This window comes from Scyliorhinus canicula, chromosome 14 (assembly GCF_902713615.1).
Source record: "Scyliorhinus canicula chromosome 14, sScyCan1.1, whole genome shotgun sequence".
Taxonomy (NCBI): domain Eukaryota; kingdom Metazoa; phylum Chordata; class Chondrichthyes; order Carcharhiniformes; family Scyliorhinidae; genus Scyliorhinus; species Scyliorhinus canicula.
In genome coordinates, this window is record NC_052159.1 from 27,050,185 (window position 1) to 27,075,508 (window position 25,324).

The following is a 25,324-nucleotide window of genomic DNA, read 5'->3' on the forward strand; positions in this document are numbered from 1 at the left end:
GCAGGAGGAGGCAGAAGGAGCACATCTTTTGGGACTGTGGGAGGAAACCGGAGAACCCGGAGGAAACCCACACAGACACAGGGAAAAAGTGCACACAGACAGTGACCCAAGCCGGGTATCGAACCTGGGGCCTTGGAGCTGTGAAGCCACAGTGCTAGCCACTGTGCCTTTAAGACTTAGCTTGCTGTGGGTCAGCTGTCAGCATCATAGGCAGGCACCTCCTGATTTTTGGGAGGGGGAGGATGGGGTGTGGAGAAAAAGGAGGGGCAGAGGCCATGGCAGTTCATTAAATCCAGCCTATAATTCCTTACATCCCCAACACCAGTTAAAATCTGAAGCAATGAGACCCTACATTTGCAAAATTAAATTTTCATGGCCAGAGGTTGTTTAGCAGTAATTATAGCTTACCACACCATTAAATATTGATGTACACATGAATACAGCAGCACTAACATTTTTTAGATAACTAATGGGTGCGTATTGTGCCCTTTTATGGATTCAGTGCCGAGTCCATAAATAAAAACTGTTCAGTGGGAGAGCAGGGTAACCTGACTGCAATTTCAGGATTTCCATATTTAACTGCATGTATGGGGATGAAATGAAAAAAAAAATCCTTTTGTTAATTTAGCACCTTTCACAACCACAGGAGGACTTAAAACGCTTTGTGTCAATTAGGTAGTTTTTGGTGTGTTGTGTTGTGGATAGTGTCCCCCCTCTGTGTCAGAGGCACTGGGTTCAAGTACCACTCGACAACCTGATGACCATGGAAGGTGTGCTCGTAACAGGCCAATCAGGTTGATTATCAGCCTGTCAATCATTCCAATATGCCTGATGGCAGGCAGTAAAGAGCAAGAGAGTTCCCTGGCCAATTATGCTGCACAGGTAACGGCAAACCATTGGATTTGGATTTTGTTTATGGTCATGTGTACCGAGCTACAGTGAAAAGTATTTTTCTGCGAGCAGCTCAACAGATCATTAGTACATGAAAAGAAAAATAAATAAAAGAAAATACATTAGGCAACAAAAGGTACACAACATAACTACATAACACTGGTATCGGATGAAGCATACAGGGGTATAGTATTAATGAGGTCATCCATGAGAGGGTTGTTTAGGAGTTTGGTAACAGTGGGGAAGAAGCTGTTTTTGAGTCTGTTTGTGCGTGTTCTCATACTTTTGCATCTCCTGGCCAATGGTAGAACTTTGAAGAGTGAGTAAGCCGGGTGGGAGGGGTCTTTGATTATGCTGCCCGCTTTCCCCAGGCAGCGGGAGGTGTAGATGGAGTCAATGGATGGGAGGCAGGTTCGTGTGATGGACTGGGCTGTGTTCACGACTCGGAAATTTCTCACGGTCTTGCACTGAGCAGTTGCCATACTAGGCTGTGATGCAGCCCGATAGGATGCTTTCTATGGTGCATCTGTAAAAGTTGGTAAGAGTTAATGTGGACATGCTGAATTTCCTTAATTTCCTGAGGACGTATAGATGTTGTTGTGCTTTCTTGGTGATAGCGTCGGCGTAGGTGGACCAGCACAGATTTTTGGAGATGTGCACCCCTAGGAATTTGTAACTGCTAACCATCTCCACCTCGACAGTGAATGACAGCTCTTTAGTTTTGCTGGTACTGAGGGACAGATTGTTGTCGCTGCACCACTCCACTAGGTTCTCAATCTCCCTCCCATTTTCTGACTCATTGCTATTCGAGATCCAGCCCACTATCGTTGTATTGTCAGCAAACTTGTAGATGGAGTTGGAACCAAATGTTGCCATGCAGTCGTGTGTGCACAGGGAGTACAGTGTGGGGCTAAGTATACAGCCTTGCGGTGCCCCAGTATTGACATCTATTGTGGAGGAGGTGTTGTTGTTTATTCTTACTGATTGTGGTCTGTGGGTTAGAAAGTCGAGGATCCAGTTGCAGAGTGAGGAACCAAGCGTTAGGTTTTGGAGCTTTGATATGAGCTTGGCTGGGATTATGGTGTTGAAGGCGGAGCTGTAGTCAATAAATAAGAGTTTGATGTAGGAGTCCTTGTTGTCAAGATGCTCTAGGGAGGAGTGTAGGGCCAGGGTGATGGCGTCTGTTGTGGACCGGTTGTCCAGGAATGGGGCAGGGATCTCGCAATTGTGTACCGCCATTTGCCATTTTTAATTGGTCTGGAGTTGGTCCTGCTTCACAAAACCCCTGGCTCTCTCCCGCCCAGTAAGGCGAGGTAGTCCCCCCATCCAGAGTAAAGGCTCTCTCCCGCTCTCAGAGGCGAGGCTCCCTCCAGCTTCCCGCCTCTCACACTTTCTGCTTCCCTCCCAAACCTCCAGCTCGCAGCTCCTCTTGATTCCTTCTTCCCTCTCACTGCTGCTTTCCCAAACCTTCACTGAGGGGGAGAGGTGATAGTGGGCAGGAAGGAGTGGAAGACGGAAATGGTGACCATAAAAGTGTGGGAGAGCAGAAGAGAGTCAAGGAGCCAGTGGGAGAGAGCCAGCAAGGGGAAGAGTTGTTCAGAAGGTGAGGTAGCAAGTGGGAGACAAGTAGAATGAGTTTTATATTTTTAAATTGAATTTGTTTTCAACATCACTTCATTCGAAATGTGCTGTATTTCAAATTACAGGGAGTATATTTCAATGCAATGTTTCTGATGAGAAAGGCTCTACAGAACCTCATTACTGTTTTACATTGTTGGTAAAATCAAATTTGTTTAAAGTCGTTTCATTTAAAGTTGCACTTTTCAGGAAAGTAACAACATTAAGTGAGGAATTACTATATTTGAAATGCAATATATTATAGATGTTACATAGTATTAATAGATATCACATCCAAAGATTGATATTGAACAAAAGGCTTACAGTTGAATGTATTTCCATTGCAAGCGCTATATACATATTTTTTACTAATTGTTTAACTGTGATTATGCTGTAATAATGCTGCCCTGCTAGAGGTATTACTACATTGCCTCAGCTTTGTCTCCCCCAGCTCCTCGGGGAGATACTGAAAAACTCAATCTGCGACCGACTCTTCTTCCCTGCTTTCCAAATTGCATAAACTTTGACACTGAACTGCAGTTATCATCAAATGAGGGCGTTGGATAAAAATAAGGGCAGCGTTCTACAGTGAATAACTCTGTAAAGCCTAACTACAAAAGGCAGTCAGAAATGTGATGGAATAAACTCCACTTGCCTGCATGAGTGTAGCTCCAACAACCCTCAAGAAGCTCAAGAACACTCACGATGGACAAAGCAGCCCTCTTGATTGGCACCCCATCCACCATGTTAAACATTCACTCCCTCTTCTGCCAATACAGTTGGTAGCAGTGTGTACCATCTGCAGGATGCACTGCAGCAAACCGTCAAGGCCCCTTCACCAAACTCTTCTAAACCCATGACCATTATCACCTCGAAGGTCAAGGGCAGCACAAACATGGGAACACCGTCACCTGGAAGTTCTCCTCCAAGTCACTCCATCATGAATTGGAAATAAATCATGGTCACTGGGTCAAAACCCTGGAACTCTCTCCCTAACAGCACCGTGGGTGTACCTACACCTCCTGGACTGCAACAGTTCAAGAAACCAGCTCACCAGCACTTTCTTAAGGGCAATCAGGGATTGGTATTAAATACTGGTCAAGCCAGCCATTCCCACATCCCATGAATTAATAATAGTATGCATTTAAAACAGGGACTAAATTATGTCCACATGCCCTTTTGAATTCTACCCCACCCACCAACCTTGTGTTACCCGAGAGCTACCCGTAGCTGTCGCTCACCAGGAGTAATGAATGCTAAGGGAGACTGAATAACATTTTATAGATACAAACAAACACATACAATTTTAAAACAACGGGCATGAATTTCCCACCGCATCACGCAGTGAATCGTGGGAGAGCCCAAATCAGGCTCTGCATCAGGTATGAAACCATACCCATGAAAGGGAGGGTGAGGGGTCCAAAGAAAGATTAGGAGGGGTGAAGGGGGGTGGGAGGGGGACAATTGTCGAGATTGGGGCAGCTTTTTAAAATTGCACCCCAATCCCAAGGAGCTGGTCTTGCTGGTGAGCCCAGCACCGAGTGCCGGGGGCCTTTCGAAGTGTGGCCTCGATTGGGAGAAACTCCCCAAGTCCCAAATGGAATGGCTAAGTGCCGTGGAATAGCGGTGCCAATCTCGGCACTGAGGCAGCCAAGATGCACCCCACCCAACACCGGACTTGGAAATCAGTCTGGTGAATCACGCCCAATGTGTTTTCAATCTACTTCTACCCGGTATTGAATTTGGGACACGGGGAAGATAACAGACAATGTTAGTATAGGATGCAATTCAACTATTTTTGTTGAAAGCTGCCAAGAGCATTTCATACTGAAGAGTGTGATTACCATAGAAGCAGCACAAAATAACTTGCTACATCATTTCTGTATGCCCAGATTTCTCAGTACAATGCAGACACTCTTCCCTTTGACCACCCTGGTACTGTATTATTGCGCAATGGTTTTTAATGTGCCTTTGTGGATAGATAGTATTTGGAAAGTAGGTTACTGCAACTGTGGGCTTTCAAAACCAGTTTTGTGAGACTATTGCTGCCATTAAAAAATATAAAAGATAATACAACACATCAGTTGTCCTAAATAAAGAAAGATGTCATCGGTACGCGAGAAATTTAATAGCCCCACATTAATGTGGGCTGTCCAACTTGGCATTGTGCACCTCGTCCTTTTCGTCCAGAGAAAGCACTTGGAGAGAAAGCACACGGCCATAAATCAGCAAGTCACATTACTGAACCTTTCTCGTGGAAATAATTCAAAATGCCTTACGTGCAACATGTTATTTAAAGTAACAGCTCTTTTCCGCAGCACGAGCTCCCACACAGACAGCAGTAACAGGAATATTCAGAATATGAAGAGAGACCAGCAAATAATAGAAATAGAAATATTATTTTTTAACTAGCTAGTTCCTCATGATGAAGGGAGAAACCTCCCATCCTTCCAAAGGATAAAACATACCATCAAGATGTTATATCGGAGCATAGGCACAGGGGTAGGCCTTTCAGCCCCTCGGGCCTTCCCCCCCCCCACTTCATTTCGATCAGGGCATGGGCAACCTGCAGCCTGGGAGCTACATGTGACCCATCAGGGGTTCAGAGTGTGGCCCACGAGATATTTTGTCGACCATTGCCCACACGCTGATGGACCAATTGCTCATTTCCATCTGTGTAGTTATTTTCCTCCTGGTATAACTGAGAGGATTCGGTGTAAAGCAAGGGCAAGTGACATGATTAACCATAGAATACTGATTAATCATCTCCACAGAGCAGAAGAAGGCCAATCAGCCCATCGAGTCTGCACCTGCCCTCTAAAGGATCACCCTACCCAAGCCCACTCCCCCCACCCTACTCCTGCAACCCATAACTCCACCTAACCTTGAGACACTGAGGGGCAATTTTGCGTGGTCAATCCATCTATATTGCTCACAATATTGACAGAGCCGTGCACTCCCTCTGCATCCATATTTATTTTGTTTTTACCATTTGAAGTTGATGATAGTTCTATTAATATATAAATGATCGAGAATTTTTTATAACTCGTCCTGGAATAGTCAGCATGTGTTTAATTTTATTTCTGGAATCATGGTTAGCGAACAAGCCCGATTTCAATCTGATGACCCACTGATAAGAAGGAGGTCCACTCACTCGCCCAGGCTGTCCATCACTGACTTAGATCACGGTGATCTGCATCTCAACACCATCTACCAGTTTTGAGACTCTAACCCTTGATGCCTCCCCGCAACCCACGCCCCCACCCCGCTTAACAGAAGTCTATCAAGTTCTATTTTAAACTTTTCAATCCGATTTCCACTACCTGTTGCCTGAAGAAAGACTTCCTAATTCCAACTCCTGGATGATTTCACTCTGATGATACGGTTCCAAAACAATGTCCTGATCCCTTCCACTGGAGGAAATAGGACAGATTATTTTTCTCTATCAGCTGGTTTAACCATCTTAAATATGTCAAAACACTTCCGTTAGATGCCTCCCCTCAATCAGAACCATTTAGCACAAGAGCAGGACCGCAGCCCACCGAGTCACTGTCGACTCTTTTCATTTAGTTCGAACTTGTGATTTTTCTCCTGGGGCTAATTCAGCTCCTTGTTGAATTGATCAGGCAGCGCATTTCAAAGTCTAATCCCACATTGCAGAAAATGCTTTTGCTCACTTTATCTTTTTTTTGTCAATTGTCTTGAAATCTGTGCCGCCGGTTGTTGACCCTCCAGCCATTGGAAACGGTTCATTTACTCACAATATTGACAGAGCCGTGCACTCCCTCTGCATCCATATTTATTTTGTTTTTACCATTTGAAGTTGTTCATAGTTCTATTAATATATAAATGATCGAGAATTTTTTATAACTCGTCCTGGAATAGTCAGCATGTGTTTCATTTACTCACTCTGGGCCCTTCATGATTTTAAATGTCACATTCAAATCTTCTCATTAGCCTTCTCAGTTTTACAGAGAAGCAACCAGCTTCTCCAGTCTAACATTCTCCTCCTTCAGGTACCATGCTCCGAGAGGGCGATGGCAACCATGGACTTTCATTGCATTGGTCCATCGTCATGCCTGGCAAAGAACAGCAGTGCTTTTCCATTGCTTTCGCCTTCTGCACTACGGCTGACCAAGAAACTCCCCGTCTCTCAGCACCTCCCATCAGGCCTATTGGAAGGATTGACAGGTAGATAATCAATTTGGCCACATTATGGACGCACCTCCCTTGGTCATCAAGGCTGAAGTGGGACTTGAAGCCAGAGCTTCTGGCTCAGATGCAAGGACATTACCCCTGAACTACATGGCTCCCAGTCTACCTACGTAATTGTAATCCCTCATCCCCATTACACATTGTCACACCCTCACCAAAGCCCTCTCAACCTTTGGTGCCCAGAATTAGCTGTAGTCCTTCAGATGTGGCTGATGTGTGGCACAACCTCGGAGCTTTTCCATTCTCTGGCTCTTGTTTAAAGCTCAGGATATCATCATGAAGATGAGGACAAGGAGATGGGAAAGGAGGAGATGACAATGGAGGGAGGAAGAGGAGATGGGAGGAGTGTTTTGTTATGCTCTTGGCGTACCATAAGCTGCTTCCTTGATGTACACTCTGACAAAGAAAGGTTCAGACTTGGAGATAGCTTTAACACATTTATTAAACTGTTAATGATTCTCCTACTTGGATTAGACTCTCCTGTTAATCCTGCTATAGCTACTCAGACTATCTAACCCAGGGGTGGGCAAACTACGGCCCGCGGGCCGCATGCGGCCCGCCAAAGGTATTTCTGCGGCCCACCAAGTCATTAAAAAAAAAAAAAAAAAAAAATTTTTTTTTTTAATTTTTTTTTTTTTAAATTTTTTTTTTAAAGGTTAATGGGTGGGGGGGCTGTTGGGTTACTTACTGGTATAGGGTGGATACGTTGACTTGAGTAGGGTGATCATTGCTTGGCACAACGTCGCGGGCCAAAGGGCCTGTTCTGTGCTGTACTGTTCTATGTTCTATATGAGGCGCCCACAATCATAACCGGGTGAAGTAATTATTTTACTTAATATACTATGCGGCCCTTTGTGAATTGTGAATTTCTGAATGCGGCCCTTGCACGGAAAAGTTTGCCCACCCCTGATCTAACCAGTCTGCTGCAATCCACATGGTGGGTGTGATGTGTTTCAAATCAACCCTGTGTACTCACTAAGTGTCTCCACTGGAAAGAGAAAGATCATGTGTGCTGTGTCCTTTTATATGGGTTGGTGTAATGCCCTCCTGTGGTAGTGTCACCTGTGTGTGTGTCTTGAATGCCCATTGGTCGTGTCCTATCTTACTGGCCTATTGGTTGAATGTCTGTGTGTCATGTCTCTGGTGCTCCCTCTAGTGTCTATCTAGTCTACGTGTATTTACATTAACCCCCTGTGTATTTACAGTGATGCACATCACCACAAGGAGGGAGGGGGGGGGAGGAGGATGGCAAGAAGGTGGGGGAAGAGGAGAGAAAAACAATAAGTTGAGAGGAGTTGGGCGAGGAAGGATCAGAAGAGGATAATGGGTGGGACGATGGGGAAGGAGGAGAATCAAATGACCCGATTCTGCACTGTACATTTTCATGGTTACATTAATTAATCCTTTAGCACCATTGTTTCAACAGGAATTTTGGCCAAGATAGCAGTGAACTCTCTGTTCTTTTGTGATTAATTCGATGGAACCTCGATTATCTGAAGCACCCAAGCAGGCAGATGAGTTTTTTGATTGGTCTGAGTACACACCAATAAAACAGAGCTGGCATAACATGGACCTTTCTCAGACCTTTCTGTCGTAGAGGTGAGTGTGAACCAGGTTAGCAAAATATGCAGTTATTCATGATTTAAGTCAAGTGTCAGACCATGAAAAGCAATTAAATACACACTAAAACTTAAAGTTAAACATCAGTTAAAATTCCAAACACGTTTAAATAAATATTAATTACACTCTGCAGTACTCACTGTGCTCTCTATTGTGCGTCCCAAAGAGACCATTATGTCCACAGAGAATGAATGTTTCTCAGTTGCCACTTATCTCCCTCCTAGTCCTGTTTTTAAAACAATAGATGGAAGCCTCTCCTCAACTTCCACACAGGAACAATTGCTTTCCCACTTTTGTGTGATTGTAATTCCCTGCTTTATGCAGACCAGCAGGTCGGGTAGCTTAATGGTAATGTTACTGGACTAATAATCCAGAGGCTAATGGTCAAGGCCGGATGGTGCCTGGGATTACCCCCACATGCAAGGTCCCCTCCAGGTTTTTTTTTCATAGAATTTACAATGCAGAATTTACAATGCAGAAAGAGGCCATTCAGCTCATCAAGTCTGCACCGGCTCTTTGAAAGAGCACCCTACCCAAGCCCACACCTCCACCCTATCCCCATAACCCAGTAACCCCACCCAACACTAAGGGCAATTTTGAACACTAAGAGCAATTTAGTATGGCCAATCCACCTAACCTGCACATCCTTGGACTGTGGGAGGAAACTGGAGCACCCGGAGAAAACCCACACAAACATGGGGAGAACGTGTAGACTCCATACAGACAGTGACCCAAGCCGGGAATCGAACCTGGGACCCTGGAGCTGTGAAGCAATTGTGCTAACCACAATGCTACCGTGCTGTCCTTAACCCCTAAAACCCAAAGATGTTGGGGCAGCACGGTAGCATTGTGGCTAGCACAATTGCTTCACAGCTCCAGGGTCCCAGGTTCGATTCCGGCTTGGGTCACTGTCTGTGCGGAGTCTGCACATCCTCCCCGTGGCTGTGTGGGTTTCCTCCGGGTGCTCCGGTTTCATCCCTCAGGCCAAAGATGTGCAGGTTAGGTGGATTGGCCATGATAAATTGCCCTTAGTGTCCAAAATTGCCCTTAGTGTTGGGTGGGGTTACTGGATTATGGGGATAGGGTGGAGGTGTTTGACCTTGGGTAGGGTGCTCTTTCCAAGAGCCGGGCAGACTTGATGGGCCGATTGGCCTCCTTCTGCACTGTAAATTCCATGATCTATGTTCAGGGTAGGTGGATTGGCCACGTTAAATTGCCCTTCAATTGTAAATTTTTTTTAAAAAATAGTTGAACCATTCAGATCAGGGAGTTTGCTGAATTTGACTTCTGCTGCTTGCTGCAATAGCACATGGGTCAAGGCACTATAGTTGGTCTCCGTGATCCTGGGTTATGCAAGATCCCACTCCAGATCACTATCTAGTGACCTCCGCTAGATGTCAGGTGAAGACTGGATAAGGCTCAGTTATGACACCAGAATGGCCAAACATCCTGTGATCACAGAACAAATAGTGGTATTTTGTTGGAGAAGTTAGAAATTATTGATTAGCCCATTATTATGGAGATAATTGTGGCCAACAAGAGAGATTCCCAGATCCACCAGAGTTCCCTGCCACATTAAGCCAAATCAGCTGTCTCAGGAAAAACTTGAATAAACTAGTTTCAAACTCAGAAGCTCCATGCTAGCCAAAGTTTATAGAAATCCGAAAAGCAAAGTGGTCAAAGTTTCAGTTTGACCGCGAAGAACATCGCAAAGAATTACATATTTACATTGAATATTTATGGACTATATTTGAAAAATTTAGAGTACCCAAGTATTTCCGCCCCCCCCCCCCCCCCTTTCCAATTAAGGGGCAATTTAACATGGGCAATTCACCTGCCCTGCACATCTTTGGGTTGTTGGGGTGAGGCCCAAGCAGACACGGGGAGAATGTGCAAACTCCACACGGACAGTGACCCGGAACCGAAATCGAACCCGGGTCATCAGCGCTGTGAGGCAGCAGTGCTAACCACTGCACCACCGTGCCATCCATTTTAAGAGCTATTTTGAAGCCAGCTAGTTGTGCAGTTTTAGCATTTAAAAATGACCAGATTTCATTACATTTCCAATTGTTATATCAAATGCACAGTGACTGAAAAAGAAGAGTCCTTGGTTGTCAGCATCTGCTTGTAATTCACTTGATTCGTTTGCGCAGAAGAAAATGACTCTCCCGCACTATTGGATTGGTTCCAATGTACTGCAAGTGCACTTTTCTATGTGAGAAAAGGGTGAAGAGCTTGTGAATGAAAAGCTCTCCATGCAACAGTTAAATTCCTCTTTTAACAATTACTTACTCCGCAAATAATAAACTACCAATGACTTTGGCACCTCACATTGTAAGAAGAGAGTTAATTTGGCTGTCTTGAAGTCGTCTAATGCTACAATGCTATTGACTTCTCTTTTATGTTGGAACTACATTAACCTTTAGCCTTTGCCTGTTGAACAGGAAAGTACAAGTCAATTTAAAGTATCATTAGGCTGGTCAGAAGCACCAATAGTCTAAGATGTGTCATAATGGACTCAGGTGTTTTCAGGGACTTCAACATCCGTATGAGAAAATAGTTCCATAAAGGAGAATATCTGATCGTACATCATCCTTTCCAACCAGTATATATTACATTGACACAGAGACACACTTGAAATTCAAAACTTCACTTGATAGAACAGCAATTACATGAAACGAGAATGCAACCATTGATGAGGGGGTAACAAGTAAAGGAGTTTAAACTTACAGAGCATTGGAAAAATAACTTGTTATGGAAGGAAAGAGTCAATTGTATCTTTGTTGAAATTCTTCGCTCAACTGCCTTGAATCTAACTTTGCTCGTGAGCGAGAGAGGCACATTTGCCAAAGAAACGTCAATCAGAAGATTAACAAGCTAAAATAGCACCAGAGGAAGTTCACAAGAATGATCCCTGAAATGTACTCGTTGGCGTTTAGAAGGGTGAGGAGGGATCTTATTGAAACTTACAGGATACTGTGAGGCCTAGATATAATGGATGTGGAGAGGATATTTCCACTAGTAGGAAAAACTAGAAGCAGGGGACACAATCTCAGACTAAAGGGACGATCCTTTAAAACAGAGATGAGGAGGAATTTCTTCAGCCAGAATCTGTGAATCTCATTGCCACAGTAGGCTGTGGAGGCCAAATCACTGAGTGTCTTTAAGACAGAGATAAATAGGTTCTTGATCAATAAGAGGATCAGGGGTTACGGGGAGAAGGCAGGATAATGGGGATGAGAAACATGTCAGCCGTGATTGAATGGCGAAGCAGACTCAATAGGCCGAGTGGCCTAATCCTATGTCTTACGGCGTATGCTCTTTCTTAGGATAGTAGAGTCAAGTACTAGGGGACATAAGTTTAAAGTGTGTGGGGAAAAGTTTAGAACAGATGTGCAAGACAAGTTTTTTTTAAACACAGAGGGTGGCAAATATATGGAACGTGCTGCCTGGGGAGGTTGTGAGAGCAGTTACGATAGCGGCATTTAAGGGACATCTAGACAAATATATGAATAGGGTGGGAATGGAAGGATAAGGACTCGGTAAGTGCAGACGGTTTTAGTGTAGGCAGCTACCAAAGTCGCCGCAGACTTGGAGGGCCGAACGGCATGTTCCATCTCGACAACAAGGACTCCTACATCAAACACCTATTTATTGACTACAGCTCCGCCTTCAACACCATAACCCAGCCAAGCTCATATCAAAGCTCCAAAACCTAGGACCTGGCTCCCCACTCTGCAACTGGATCCTCGATTTTCTGACCAACAGACCACAATCAGTAAGAATGAACAACAACACCTCCTCCAGAATAGCCCTCAATACCGGGGCCCCGCAAGGCTACGTACTTAGCCCCCTACTATACTACCTGTACTCACGACTGCGTGGCAAAATTTGGTTCCAATTCCATCTACAAGTTTGCTGACGATACAGCCATAGTGGGCAGGATCTCAAATAGCGACGAGTCGGAACACAGGAGGGAGATAGAGAACCTAGTGGAGTGGTGCAGTGACAACAATCTCTCCCTCAATGCCAGCAAAATGAAAGAGCTGGTCATTGACTTCAGGAAGCAAAGTACTGTACACAGCCCTGTCAGCATCAACGGGGCCAAGGTGGAGATAGTTAGCAGTTTCAAATTCCTATGGGTGCGCATCTCCAAAATCTGTCCTGGTCCACCCATGTCAACGCTACCACCAAGAAAGCACAACAGTGCCTATACTTCCTCAGGAAACTTGGCATGTCCAAATTAACTCTTATCAACTTTTACAGATGCACCATAGATGACATCCTATCTGGCTGCATCACAGCCTGGTACGGCAACTGCTCGGCCCAGGCCCGCAAGAAACTTCAGAGAGTCGTGAACACCGCCCAGTCCATCACACGAACCTGCCTCCCATCCATCGACTCCAGCTACACTTCCCGCTGCCTGGGGAAAGCGGGCAGCATAATCAAAGACCCCCTCCCACCTGGCTTACTCACTCTTCCAACGTCTTCCATCGGGCAGGAGATACAGAAGTCAGAACACGCATGAACAGACTCAAAAACAGCTTCTTTCCCGCTGTTACCAGACTCCTAAATGACCCTCTTATGAACTGACCTCATCAAAACTACACCCTGCATGCTTCGCCCGATGCCGGTGCTTATGTAGTTACATTGTATACCTTGTGTTGCCCTGTTATGTATTTTCTTTTATTCCCTTTAATTCCCATGTACTTAATGGTCTGTTGAGCACTTCCGGTGGCGCCCTTGAGGAAGTAGGTCGCAAGTCGGATCGCTCCCGTCCGCGATGGGCAAACGGACCTTTTTCATCTGACTTTTTCAGGACCTGGTGACCTGAATCGGTGGAGGAGACGATAGGGAAGAGGCTTCCTCTCTGGGTTATGGACAGCTGGACCAGAAGTGGTCGAGTGGAGCGGCAAGGATCGAAGCGGGAGCAGCGGGGACCCCAGACTGGGCGGCCAAGCATGGCGGACGGTAAGGACCAGGGAGCGGAGGCTCACTGGCCAAGGGAGGAACAGATGGAGTTCTTCAGGAGTTGCTTCGCCGAACTCAGGGACACGCTGGACCCGATGAGAGCAGTGATGGACCGAATGGTCGAGACACAGGCGGCCCAAGGGAAGGCGCTCAGGGAGGTCGAGGCGAAGCTCTCCAGCCAGGCGGACACGGTAACGGAGTTGGAGCACGAAGTGGAGGAGCTGAACGCCCGTCAGAGGAAGATGCAGGAGCAGCTTGAAGAGCTGGGGAAACAAAGCCAGGAGGCAGAATTTAAGGATCATTGGCCTCCCCGAGGGCTGCGAGGGGTCGGATGTGGGTGCATACGTGACGGGTATGCTCGAGGCGCTGATGGGACCGGAGGCCTTCCCTCAAACCCTGGAGTTGGATGGGGCACATAGAGCCCCCGTAAGGAAGCCCAGGACGGGCGACCAACCGAGGGCCTTGGTGGTCCGCTTTCACCGGCTTGCTGACAGGGAATGTGTGCTGTGATGGGCCAAGGCGGAGAGGAGCAGCAGATGGGAGAACTGCGAGGTGCGCATTTACCAGGACTTGGGAACGGAGCTGGCCAAGAGGCGTGCAGGATTCATCAAGGTAAAGGCAGCCCTCTACAAAAAGGTGAGGTTTGGAATGCTGTATCCTGCAAAGCTTTGGGTTACGTTTGAGGAACTCCACTACTACTTTGAGACACCAGAACAGGTTTGTACTTTCATTAAAGATAAGAAACTGGACTTGAACTAACCGGCACTTAGTTCTTTCAGTGCTGTACAGTGGCGGCGGTCTGTTAACCTAATTTGCTCTGATTAGGTGTGGACTTTTATTAAAAGCAGCTGGACTTGAACGAAAGGACTCTGGGCTCTCAGAGATTTTGTGTGGCGGCGGCTTGTTAAACTATCCTGTACTGTAATGTTTTATCCAAGATTGTTTTCAGTCTGGAGAGTGGGGGCTGGAGGGCGCACTGTTTAGGGTGTTTTTGGGGGATTGCAACAAGGAGGGGGGGCCCTGCACTTGGTACCTTTTGGCGGGAGATCGGGGCCTCTGATAGGGGGATGGGCTAGGGGCTGGTTAAGGGACTTGAAAGGGCACGGTGGGATACAATCAGGTTAATGGGTCCCTGGTGTGTGGGGAGAGAGCCCGAGCGCTCGGGCGGGAGACAGGCAGGCGCCACGGGCAGGGGACAGCATGGCTAGCGTAGGTCAGGGGGCGCCAGGGAGAGGAGGAGGAGGGGCGGGCTAGGGCCAAGCGCAGGGCTGACCTGGCAGGTCAGGCTTCGGGGGGCAAGGGAGGCCGGGGGGGGGGGGGGGGGGCAGCTGAGAAGTAGAGCAGAGGAGACTTAAGTGGGCAAGGGAGGGGTGACTAGGGATCCCCTGGGGGAGAAAGTCGCTTGCAGACTCTCGGGGAGCAGCGCAGGAAGCCGACAGCAGCAGCACCCAAGGGGGGGGGGGGGGGGGGGGGGGGGTTAGAGCCACGTTAGTTTAGTTGAACAGGTGTGGCATGGGCAAACAGAGCTGGCAGGGGAAGTGCCTTATTAACATGTTTATTCTTTCCCACTGTTCGTTTTCACTGTTAAGGCTCTTTGCACAGGGCCTTTTTACTCTCTGTAACTGTTACAAATTTGTTTTAAATTTAAAAAAAATTTTTTTTAAATGATCTGTTGAGCTGCTCGCAAAAAAATACTTTTCACTGTACCTTGGTACACGTGAGAATAAACAAATTCAATCCAATTCCCGCGCTGTATTGTTCTTTGCTGATCATGAATGGCAGTGTATTTGTAGAGAGTGCAACAAAATGGTTACAAACTCAGATATTGTTACTTTGTATTTGCTTTATTTTTTAAAAAAGGCACCTGGATAAAGGCTGTGGAAATATTCAACTGCAGTTCAAATTCATAACTTCAAATTCAAAAATGTTATTGGAATAGGTTCAGACATACTCGAGCTTTTCATGTGCACAATGTCACACCCCGTTTACACTGCGTAGCCTGGGGCACCAGAAATATTCGCATTTATTAAAAGATTAAAGAAAATCTTCCTGGATTGAGCAAAGCGTGGAGCCTGAAGAATTGATGAATGCCACTGTAATTATTTTAATATAAATAACTTAGAACCTCCGTTGTGCACCCTCGAGATCTCATCATCTCGAGAGTTCCTACATCCCAGCCTCATTCAACCAGATCATTGCGGATAGTTAACATAGAGAGTAACTGAACAAAAGACAGAGGCCTTTGAAAAAAAAATCACTGAGCATTTTCTCTCCCTTAGATCTTCTCTCAGCTCGTGCTTTGTTGAGAGAACAAACAATAACATGCTTTCAGATATACTGCCTGGTTAAACAAGAAAGTCAAATCTTTTTGGCTCAGTTATTTTAGATGCCCTTTGGGTGATTGGGAGCGGGCCAGGGGCAGGTTTAAGAGGCAGGGTCTTGTGTCCCCTCTGTTTGGTGCTGAGGAACCGCACCACTTTCCAGCCTCCATCCCCATTAGATCCGTAGCAGCCTTGCCATCACACCATTTAATACCGCCACAGGTATTAGCCTGGGCAGGGTGGCGTCCTCAGTATGCCGGGTGCTCGACCAGCAAACCCTGACGTTTCCCAGTGCCTGATCGAGGGACCCCTAGATCAGGGACAGAAAGCAGCTGCTAAAAGCTACCTGTACCCGGACAGCTGAAACTACCTGGACAGTTGAAAACTCCCCCTTAGACGATCACGCTTGTGATCATGTGCTTGGGAACCCTCCTCGATCTGTGTAGTACTGGCAGCATCCACCAGTACTCCGGTGGCGCCGCTGAGTACAGAAGATCCACCAGCTGCTGGTTGGCTGGCAGCTCTTGGCTGATGGGACTTTGCCTCCAGGTTTCTTAGTCTTCGGTAAAGGCTCATCATTAGCCTATCAAGTTCCAGAGTGGCACAAGGTGCAACAGGACTTGTCAAGAAAAAAAGCCAAGAGGGTTTCGCAGGATCTCCGGGAACTCCCAACGCATCCACAAGATTTTGGCCTTTGTCTCAAGTGTTCCACATTGAATTTAGTTTTATTATCCATCTGTTTATAAAGTCTATTTTTGATAATTCAGTACTTGTATCATGAAAAATTACCTAACCATTTTATAAATGCTAATTAAGAACACCATCCAAGACAAAGCAGCCCACTTGATGACTCCCCTTTCCACAAACATTCATACCCTCCACCACCGACAAACAGCGGCAGCCCTGTGTACCATCTACAAGATGTACTGCAGTAACTCATCAAGGTTCCTTAGAAAGCACCTCCCAAACCCACTACCATCTAGAAGGACAGGAGCAGCAGATACCTGGGAACCCCACCACCTGGAGGTTCCCCCCCAAGTCACTCACCACCCTGACTTGGAAATATATCGCCGCTCCTTCACTGTTGCTGGGGCAACACCCTGGAATGCCCTCCCTAATAGCACAGTGGATGTACCACACATCAAGGACTGCAGCGGTTCAAGAAGGCAACTCACCATCACCTTCTGAAGGGTAACTTGAGATGGGCAATAAATGCTGGCCTCACCAGCGATGCCTATATCCCGTAAATGAATTTTAAAAAAATTTTGTTTGGAATTATCAGGTAATTTGAATTAAGTGAAGAAGACTAAGTAAAAACGGAGTTGTCCATTTGGATTTCATGAACAAATAAGAGATTATGATGGATCAATATATCAAAGAACAAAGAAAAGTACAGCACAGGAACAGGCCCTTTGGCCCTCCAAGCCCGTGCTGCCCATCTAAACTACAATCTTCTACACTTCCTGGGTCCGTATCCCTCTATTCACATCCTATTCATGTATTTGTCAAGAGGCCCCTTAAACGTCACTATCGTCCCTGCTTCCACCACCTCCTCAGGCAGCGAGTTCCAGGCACCCATACTCTCTGTGTAAAATACTTGCCTCGTACATCTACTCAAAACCTTGCCCCTCGCACCTTAAACCTATGCCCCCTAGTAATTGACCCCTCTACCCTGGGGAAAAGCCTCTGACTATCCACTCTGTCAATGCCCCTCATAATTTTTTGTAGACCTCTATCAGGTCACCCCCTCAACCTCCGTACTGCAATCGGCCGGAGTTTTGGGGCACTGGGTGCCTGTGGCTGTGATCAGAATGGGAGAAGATTGGAAGTGGCTTTGTACAACATTACTATCAAGTTTTTGATGCAGACAGGAGCCAACTAGGAACATTATATATCGACTCATCATGTCTAAGTTGACAGCAGTTCCAAGGTAAAACAGCCATTGTGGAAAAAATAATTGGCCTTCCATTTCGTAAAATACAGCACAGCAAACTGCACAAGACCACCAACCCACTCCAGATAGTTGCATCCTGAGTATGGTAGTAGGACAACTTCAGGCTGATGAAGACCCTGTTATGGGATTTCACCAGATATTTCTGCTGAGAAACATCAACGACGCTTGGGTCTGCACCAATGATATCTTCAGGCTAGCACTGCGTAACTTCCACTGAGACTTCTGCACGGTAGCATTGTGGATAGCACAATCGCTTCACAGCTCCAGGGTCCCAGGTTCGATTTCCGGCTTGGGTCACTATCTGTGCGGAGTCTGCACATCCTCCCCGTGTGTGCGTGGGTTTCCTCCGGGTGCTCCGGTTTCCTCCCACAGTCCAAAGAGGTGCAGGTTAGGTGGATTGGCCATGATAAATTGCCCTTAGTGTTGGCTGGGGTTACTGGGTTATGGGGTTATGGGGATGGGGTGGAGGTGTTGACCTTGGGTAGGGTGCTCTTTCCAAGAGCCGGTGCAGACTCGATGGCCCGAATGGCCTCCTTCTGCACTGTAAAATCTATGAAATCTCTATGAAATCAAGCACATCCTTACATCCACTCTTCTAATCTGCTATTAATCACAATAACTGGATTCCAAATATCATACACAAGTGTGTATATAACAGTAAAAGCTGCAACCTGTGTAGTATCTAATCACAGTTCGCTTGAATTTAGACATTTGTGCATGATGTTTGGAAAAATGTTACTTTAGCTGACATGGGTGTGTGTTGTACCAGCATGCCTTGGAAGATAAGTCATACCACACTTTCTTTCTTCCTCTGTGTACCGGTCAGTTGCTATAGCAATCCAAAGAATCAAAATAAATAACAGCAACTACCTGTCCAACTTTTTGAATTGCTCATACCTTTTGTTGACTCATGCTACAATAAACCATGTACTTTTCTTTTTAAAAAATCATGTGTCACATAGGCTCCATGATTCTAACCTCTCAATTCACTCTGGGCTTTCATCATTTTGAAGTTGGCCTGGACTTTAGTTTTGGACATGAATGTTTAATCCAACCCACATGGCTTTAAGCCAAGTTTAATGGGCTAGCTCCTGATTTGATTTCCTGAATGTTGCGACTATTACTGAGCAATGTTCCAAATTGCATTATCTAGTATCTTTAATGTAGAGAAATGTCCTTGGGTGCTTCCCAGAAACATGAAAACAACTCCCCCAGCCCCACCCAACCTCCAACCATTCATACTCTACAATCTTGTTCAATTAGTCTAAGTGCTTATACAAAGTACCGTCAATGGAAAAAGAACATGAACAGTCATTGCAAGAAGCAACCTGCTTACAAAAAGTAAAATTAACAGTTTCTGGATACAGCGTGATCCTAAAGAAGCACTACCCATAAATTTGACTTGATGGTTATTTTGAAAATCTATGGTGGGGGGGGGGGGGGGGGGGGGAGAATTTTGTACCCGCCGTGAGCGGAATGGGTGACATGTGCGCAAAATCCCATGAGATTTGGGAAATGAGATTCTCGCCAGTGGGGTCTGGCGATTTTCCTCGCCCCTCACTAGTGACGAAGGTGCCCACCCATAACGGGCGGGAACTTCATTTATAATAATCTTTAATAGTGTCACAAATAGGCTTACATTAACACTGCAGTGAAGTTACTGTGAAAAACCCTAGTTGCCACGCTCCGGCGCCTGTCCGGGGACACTGAGGGAGAATTCAGAATGTCCAATTATCCTTACAAACAAGTCGTTCGGGACTTGTGGGAGGAAACTGGAGCATCCAGAGGAAACTCGTGCAGACAGGGGAGAACGTGCAGACTCTGCACAGACAATGACTCAAGCCGAACCCCAGTTCCAGGCACGGTGAAGCAACAATGCTAACCACTGTGCTGCCGTGCCACCCATATAAGAATAGGTATCAGTCGATGGGGAACCTGCCAGGGTGCCAAAGTAAGTATAGCCCCCAAGGAGAGAGCAACATGCCCAGACAGTGAATCGTCAACCGCTGTGCCACAATTGTAAAGGATGGGCCGTTTGACTCTGCTTTCAGCATTCACTGCAGTTGTGTGCTATATTTATATTTGAAAACAGCTTCTTCCAGCTTAGCAAAATTAGAAGCAGGTTTGACCTACATATTTTGAGAGCTCAAGGGCCTATCTTTGTGTTTTTTGCTTCAAGGGACGCATAGCCAACCAAAGCCGGAGGAGCTACTTAGAAATCCATCAAAGTCACTTTACAGCAAGCCGCTAGGAACTATGTCACAATCGCTCTCTTTATCCACCTCACCCTTTCTAGTTTTCCCTTTGGCACACCCTTCTTCGATTGACACCTTCCACACCACCACAGTGGGAAAGGGTAATCATCCCTGTGGTGAAGACACTGAACCACATCCACGCATCGTGTAAGACCCTGTTTTGGAATCTAACCCTACTCCCAGTGAGAGTTTCTCTCCTAAGTTAACAGTTAATTCCGATGACATGTATATTTAAACAGAAAAAGCCTTGCATTTGTACACTGCTTTTCACGGCCACCGGATGTCACAAACTCCTTCACACCCAATTCATTTTTTTTTAAATATAGATTTTTATTCAATGCATTTTCTTTTTTTTTTTTTTTTTTAATTTAGATTACCCAATTATTTTTTCTATTAAGGGGCAATTTAGCGTGGCCAATCCACCTACTCTGCACATTTTTGGGTTGTGGGGGCGAAACCCACGCAGACACGGGGAGAATGTGCAAACTCCACACGGACAGTGACCCAGAGCCGGGATCGAACCTGGGACCTCAGCGCCGTGAGGCGGTTATGCTAACCACTAGGCCACCGTGCTGCCCTATTCAATGCATTTTCAATTTATATGCAAAACAATCAACCTTATACACTCGCCACCGTTATAATTATAATGTAAACCAAAAAAAACCCCATAAAACAAACCCCCTCCCTCCACACCTCCCCCTCACTGACATCCACCACTCCTGAAAGGAAGCGACAAACAACCTCCACCTCAAGAAGAACCCCTCCTCTGACCCCCAAATGGCAAATGTTGGGCTGGATTCTCCGACCGCTGACGCCAAAATCGCGTTCGGCAATCGGCCAGAGAATCCATTTTTACACTGGAATTGCGCCGTTTTTCCGATGCTCCGCTCCCTCAAATTTTTTAATTTTATTTTAGTGTATCCAATTCATTTTTTCCAATTAAGGGCCAATTTAGCGCGGCCAATCCACCTACCCTGCACATCTTTTGGGTCGTGGGGGCGAAACCCACGCAAACACGGGGAGAATGTGCAAACTCCACACGGACAGTGTCCCAGAGCTGGGACCGAACCAGGGATCCCGGTGCCGTGAGGCAACAGTGCTAACCACTTGCACCACCATGCTGCCCTCTACCCCTCAAATTGGCGCACTCGAGGAGTACGCTGCACGCCGGCCTCAGGACGTCACCCGAGGCCCTCCCCGATGCTCCGCCCCCGATGGGCAGAGTCCCCGACGGTGTGGGACACGGGTCCTCACAACTTTCGGGGACCCTGCGTGGCGACTACGGACTGTGTCCAGCACTGCCACACTCGGGAGTGATGGGGGAAAAGAGAGAGAAGAGAACCGTTCCGCTGGCAGGGGGGGAGGGGGGGGGCAGATTTTGCAGGCCGAGATCACATGTGAGTGGCGCCATGCTGTAAGGCGCAGCCGCTATAGGCCACCGTCGTGCGCATGCGCGGCCACGAACCCGGCCATTCTGCGGCCGTATCAGCAGAAAAAGCTGTGGCCATTATGTTGCGTGGCTGCTAGCCCCTCACCGGGTGGAGGGACGGTGCAGGGGCTCCGCCGACGTTTTGATTGTAAAACCATACGGATCCTGCGTACCTAGCCGCAGAATCGGAGAATCCAGCCATTTATCTTTTCCAGATATAGGAATTCCATCAGGTCACTCACCCACCCTGCGGCCTTGGGCAGCTCCTGAGCCCTCCACCCTCACAAGATCCGCCTCCAGGCCATCAGGAAAGCAAAGGCTAACACATCAGCCTCTCTCCCCACCTGCACTCCTGGATCCTCCAACACCACAGGCGGGATTCTCCCATCCCGGGCTGGGCTGGAGAATCGCCGGGACTGGCACGGATTGCGCCACGCCGCCCCGACGCCAGTCCGCCGATTCTCCAGAGAGCGGAGAATCGATGCCTTTGGCGCAGGCGCAGACAGCACAGTGCCGGTCGGGGTCCGCTCTATGGGGCCCCCCTGGCGATTCTCGGCCCGGGATGGGCCGAGCAGCCACGCTAAAAAAGCCGAGTCCCGCTGCTGCCGTTCACACCTGCTCTTACCCGGCGGGACCTCGGATACAGGTGGCCTGGTGGGGCTACGGGTGGGGGGGGACCTCTTCTGTGGGCTACCGATTGGTGGGCCGGCCTCCCGGGCTGGGGGTCTCTTTTGTTCCGCGCCAGCCCCGTAGCCCGACGCGATGTTGCGTCGGGGCCGGCGCGGAGAAGGGAGCCACTGCGCATGCACGCATTGGCGCCTGCCCAGACCCGCGGTGCCCATCTGACAACAGGGATCAGCAGCTGGAGCGGCGCGGGTCGCTCCAGTGCCGTGCTGGCCCCCTGTAGGGGTCAGAATCGCTGCTCCTGAGGCCATGTTGATGCCGTCGAGAAACACAACGGCCTTTACGAAGGCGTCAACACTTCGCCTCAGAATCAGAGAATCCCACCCCCCCCCCCCTCCCCCAAACATCACCCCCAAAATCTCAAACATACCCCCTCCACAAATTTCAGGCAGGCTCAAAACAGTGTGGTTTGCTGGCCCCCTTGAACACCGCCCAAATTTATTCTCCACCACCAGAAAAAAACGACTCTGATACTGTCACGTGCGCCACCTTGAATTGAATTAGGCTCAATCTCACAGACAAGCAGATCGAATTTATCCTCTGCAGGGCCTCCACTCCATACTCCCACTCCCGTTTTATCTCCTTCACCGCGTTCCTCTCCCTCTCCTTTACCTCCTCACAGATATTGGAGACCCTACCCTCCCCATCTCATCCTCAGACACAATTTGTTTAAAGCAACGTTGGGGATGGTGACCTGTGAAACCAGGCCAGCTCCTTCCTCACAAAGTCCCAGATTTGCAAATACCGCCGAAACCCATTACCCCTTGGCAACTGAAATTTCTCCGACAACATTCCCAACTCTGCTAATCTGCCTTCCGCGAACAAATCCCTGAACCGCTCTTTCCCCTCTCATTCCAACACCCTGAACGTTGAATCCAACCTGGCTGGAATAAGCCTATGATTATCACAAATTATTACAAAACAAGGGGCTAGTTTAGCACAGCGGGCTAAACAGCTGGCTTGTAATGCAGAACAATGCCAGCAACACTGGTTCAATTCCCATACCAGCCTCCCTGAACAGGCGCCGGAATGTGGTGACTAGGGGTTTTCCCCACAGTAACTTCATTGAAGCCTATTATTATTAAATCGGCACCACAGCGACATGCCCTCAATCTTAAAATGTTGCCCACACTGATTCCAGACTCTTAACAACGCAACTACCACCGGGCTCGTGGAGTATTTAACTGAAGAGAACCATCCCCTCCATCTCCCTCTCCAGAAACACCCTCCCAATCCAAGGCACCTTCCCCGCCCATATAAAATCAGAAATTACCCTATTCAACCTCCCCCCCAAAAAACACTGAGGCACAAAGATTGGGGGATTCTGAAAGATGAACAGAAACATCTGATGAACGGTCACCTTCACTAGCTGAACCTCCCTGCCAATGAATGGGGAAGAACATCCTACCTCTTGGAAGTCCTCCTTCACCCTCTCTCCCAAATTAGCCAAATTGAATTATGTAACTGAGCCCAACTATGCACCACCCTTATTCCAGGTATTAAAAACTTGACATGGCCAGCCGAAATGGCAACTTCTCCAAACCCCTCCCATGCATCCGCGCATTGACCAGAACACCTCGCTCTTTCCCTTGTACGCTGAAAAAGACCCAAATATCCCTCTACTCTTATCCATGTGACATCAATAACAATGTGTGTCAGCAGTTAAAGGGACAGCGGTAGGAAGAATAGAGAGGTCACATATTACTTGGAAGGTGTAAATCTACATGTGTAGGGTAGAGGAACAGAGGGGCCTCGGAGTAGAAAGACATGGATCGCGAAAACCTGTGCTATAGGTTGGCAAGGCCATAAATAAGCAAATAAAGCTCCATGCTTTGTTTCTGGAGGAACAGAAGTGAAAAGTAGCCTTAGACTGCAATAGTGCAATGCTGGCTACCATATTGTAAGAAGGATAGTGAGGCACGGGAGAGGCTGCAGAGAAGATTGACAAGGATGATATCAGAAATGTTTGGGTGTAGATACGTAAATATAAAGTCACCATAGTTCCAAATGACCATAGGCTGCTTTCCCCTTTGAGGGGGAGTGCTGACTGGTGGTTATTTAACCTGAGGGTCACCACACCTCCGGCTAGGGGCAAGGGTCAGAAGGCGGGGCCTTCATGAATAAGCTCAGCTGGCACAGGGACAGAACCTCCGTGGTTGGCCAACTGCATCATACTAATAATCTTTTTATTGTCACAAGTAGGCTTACATTAACACTGAAATGAAGTTATTGTGAAAAGCCCCCAGTCGTCACCTTCTGGCGCCTGTTCGGGTACACGGAGGGCGAATTCAGAATTCTCAGCAGGAACGGGAATTGAACTGCTTCACAAACCAGCTGTCTAGCCCACTGAGCTAAACCGGCCCCCGACCCCACAGCAAACTATGGTATATATGACCGAAGGATTGACTCTCTTGGAAAAGGGAGACCTAATGGAGGTCTTTAAGATTAAGAAACGTTTTGATGAATGAAGAGAGTGAGAGCAAATATTTCCTCTGGTCGGCATCTAGAGGCCACCAATATAAAATAGTCACCAAGATATCTAACAGGGAATTTAAAAAATGTATTTACCCAAAGAATGATGAGAATGTGAAACTTGCTACCGCCAAATGAAATGAAGGGGAAACATGGTGAGGGAGAAGGGAATAGAGGGTGACAATGGTAGACATAGAAACTGAATGACCTGGCTCTGTGCAGTAAACCCTAGGTCACGGAAAGCAAAAAAAGAGCCACAAGTTGAACTCTGGGTCTGTGTTACGTTAGTACAGCTCAGTCTGGTTGACAATGTGCAGTACAACTGGCTACAGCAGCTGGTAAATTGCAGAAGGGAGGATAATCCACTCAATTCGTGCCCTTCATTAATATAGAGGAACCCGTGTGGAATAGGTCACAATTAGGCCTGATTATGCAACATAGTTTAGGGGCTACCATACAAGAAAACGATCGAGCAGAGCATCAGAACATCTGTCTTCATTAAAAAAAAACAATGAAGAAACTTTTGGCTATCTGCCCTAATATAGCCTTATGTGTTTCAGTATCATTTTTTAAAAAATATATAATGCCCCCAAGTGCCTTGCGCTGTTTTATTACATCAAGAGGTGTAAATACAGGTTTTTGAGGTGATTCAAGGTGTATATTAAAACCCACAGCAAAAGTTGCTGCCTACACAGAAAAGTGTTATGGGAGATTTTTGTGGGGAGGGGCACAGCAAAGAGATGGGAATAAACTGCAGGACCAATCTCAGCACAATTATTCAGGATAAATATGGGGGTATCAATCTTAATGAGCAACCAGTATTTCTAAAAAGTAATGATTTAAAATTCCTTTCTTGAAGAAATATATTTGTGTTGGTTTCAGCACGGTATTCACA

General features: G+C 47.0%; 1 protein-coding gene and 1 pseudogene across 1 annotated transcript in view; one reads left to right on the forward strand and one right to left on the reverse strand.

The window, feature by feature from the left end:
• The window catches only part of mgat4a (alpha-1,3-mannosyl-glycoprotein 4-beta-N-acetylglucosaminyltransferase A), a 273,041-nt gene that overhangs the window by 153,965 nt on the left and 93,752 nt on the right, over positions 1–25,324 (reverse strand). The gene's annotated exons all lie outside the window — the stretch shown is intronic.
• LOC119977754 lies at positions 13,305–17,806 on the forward strand (annotated as a pseudogene).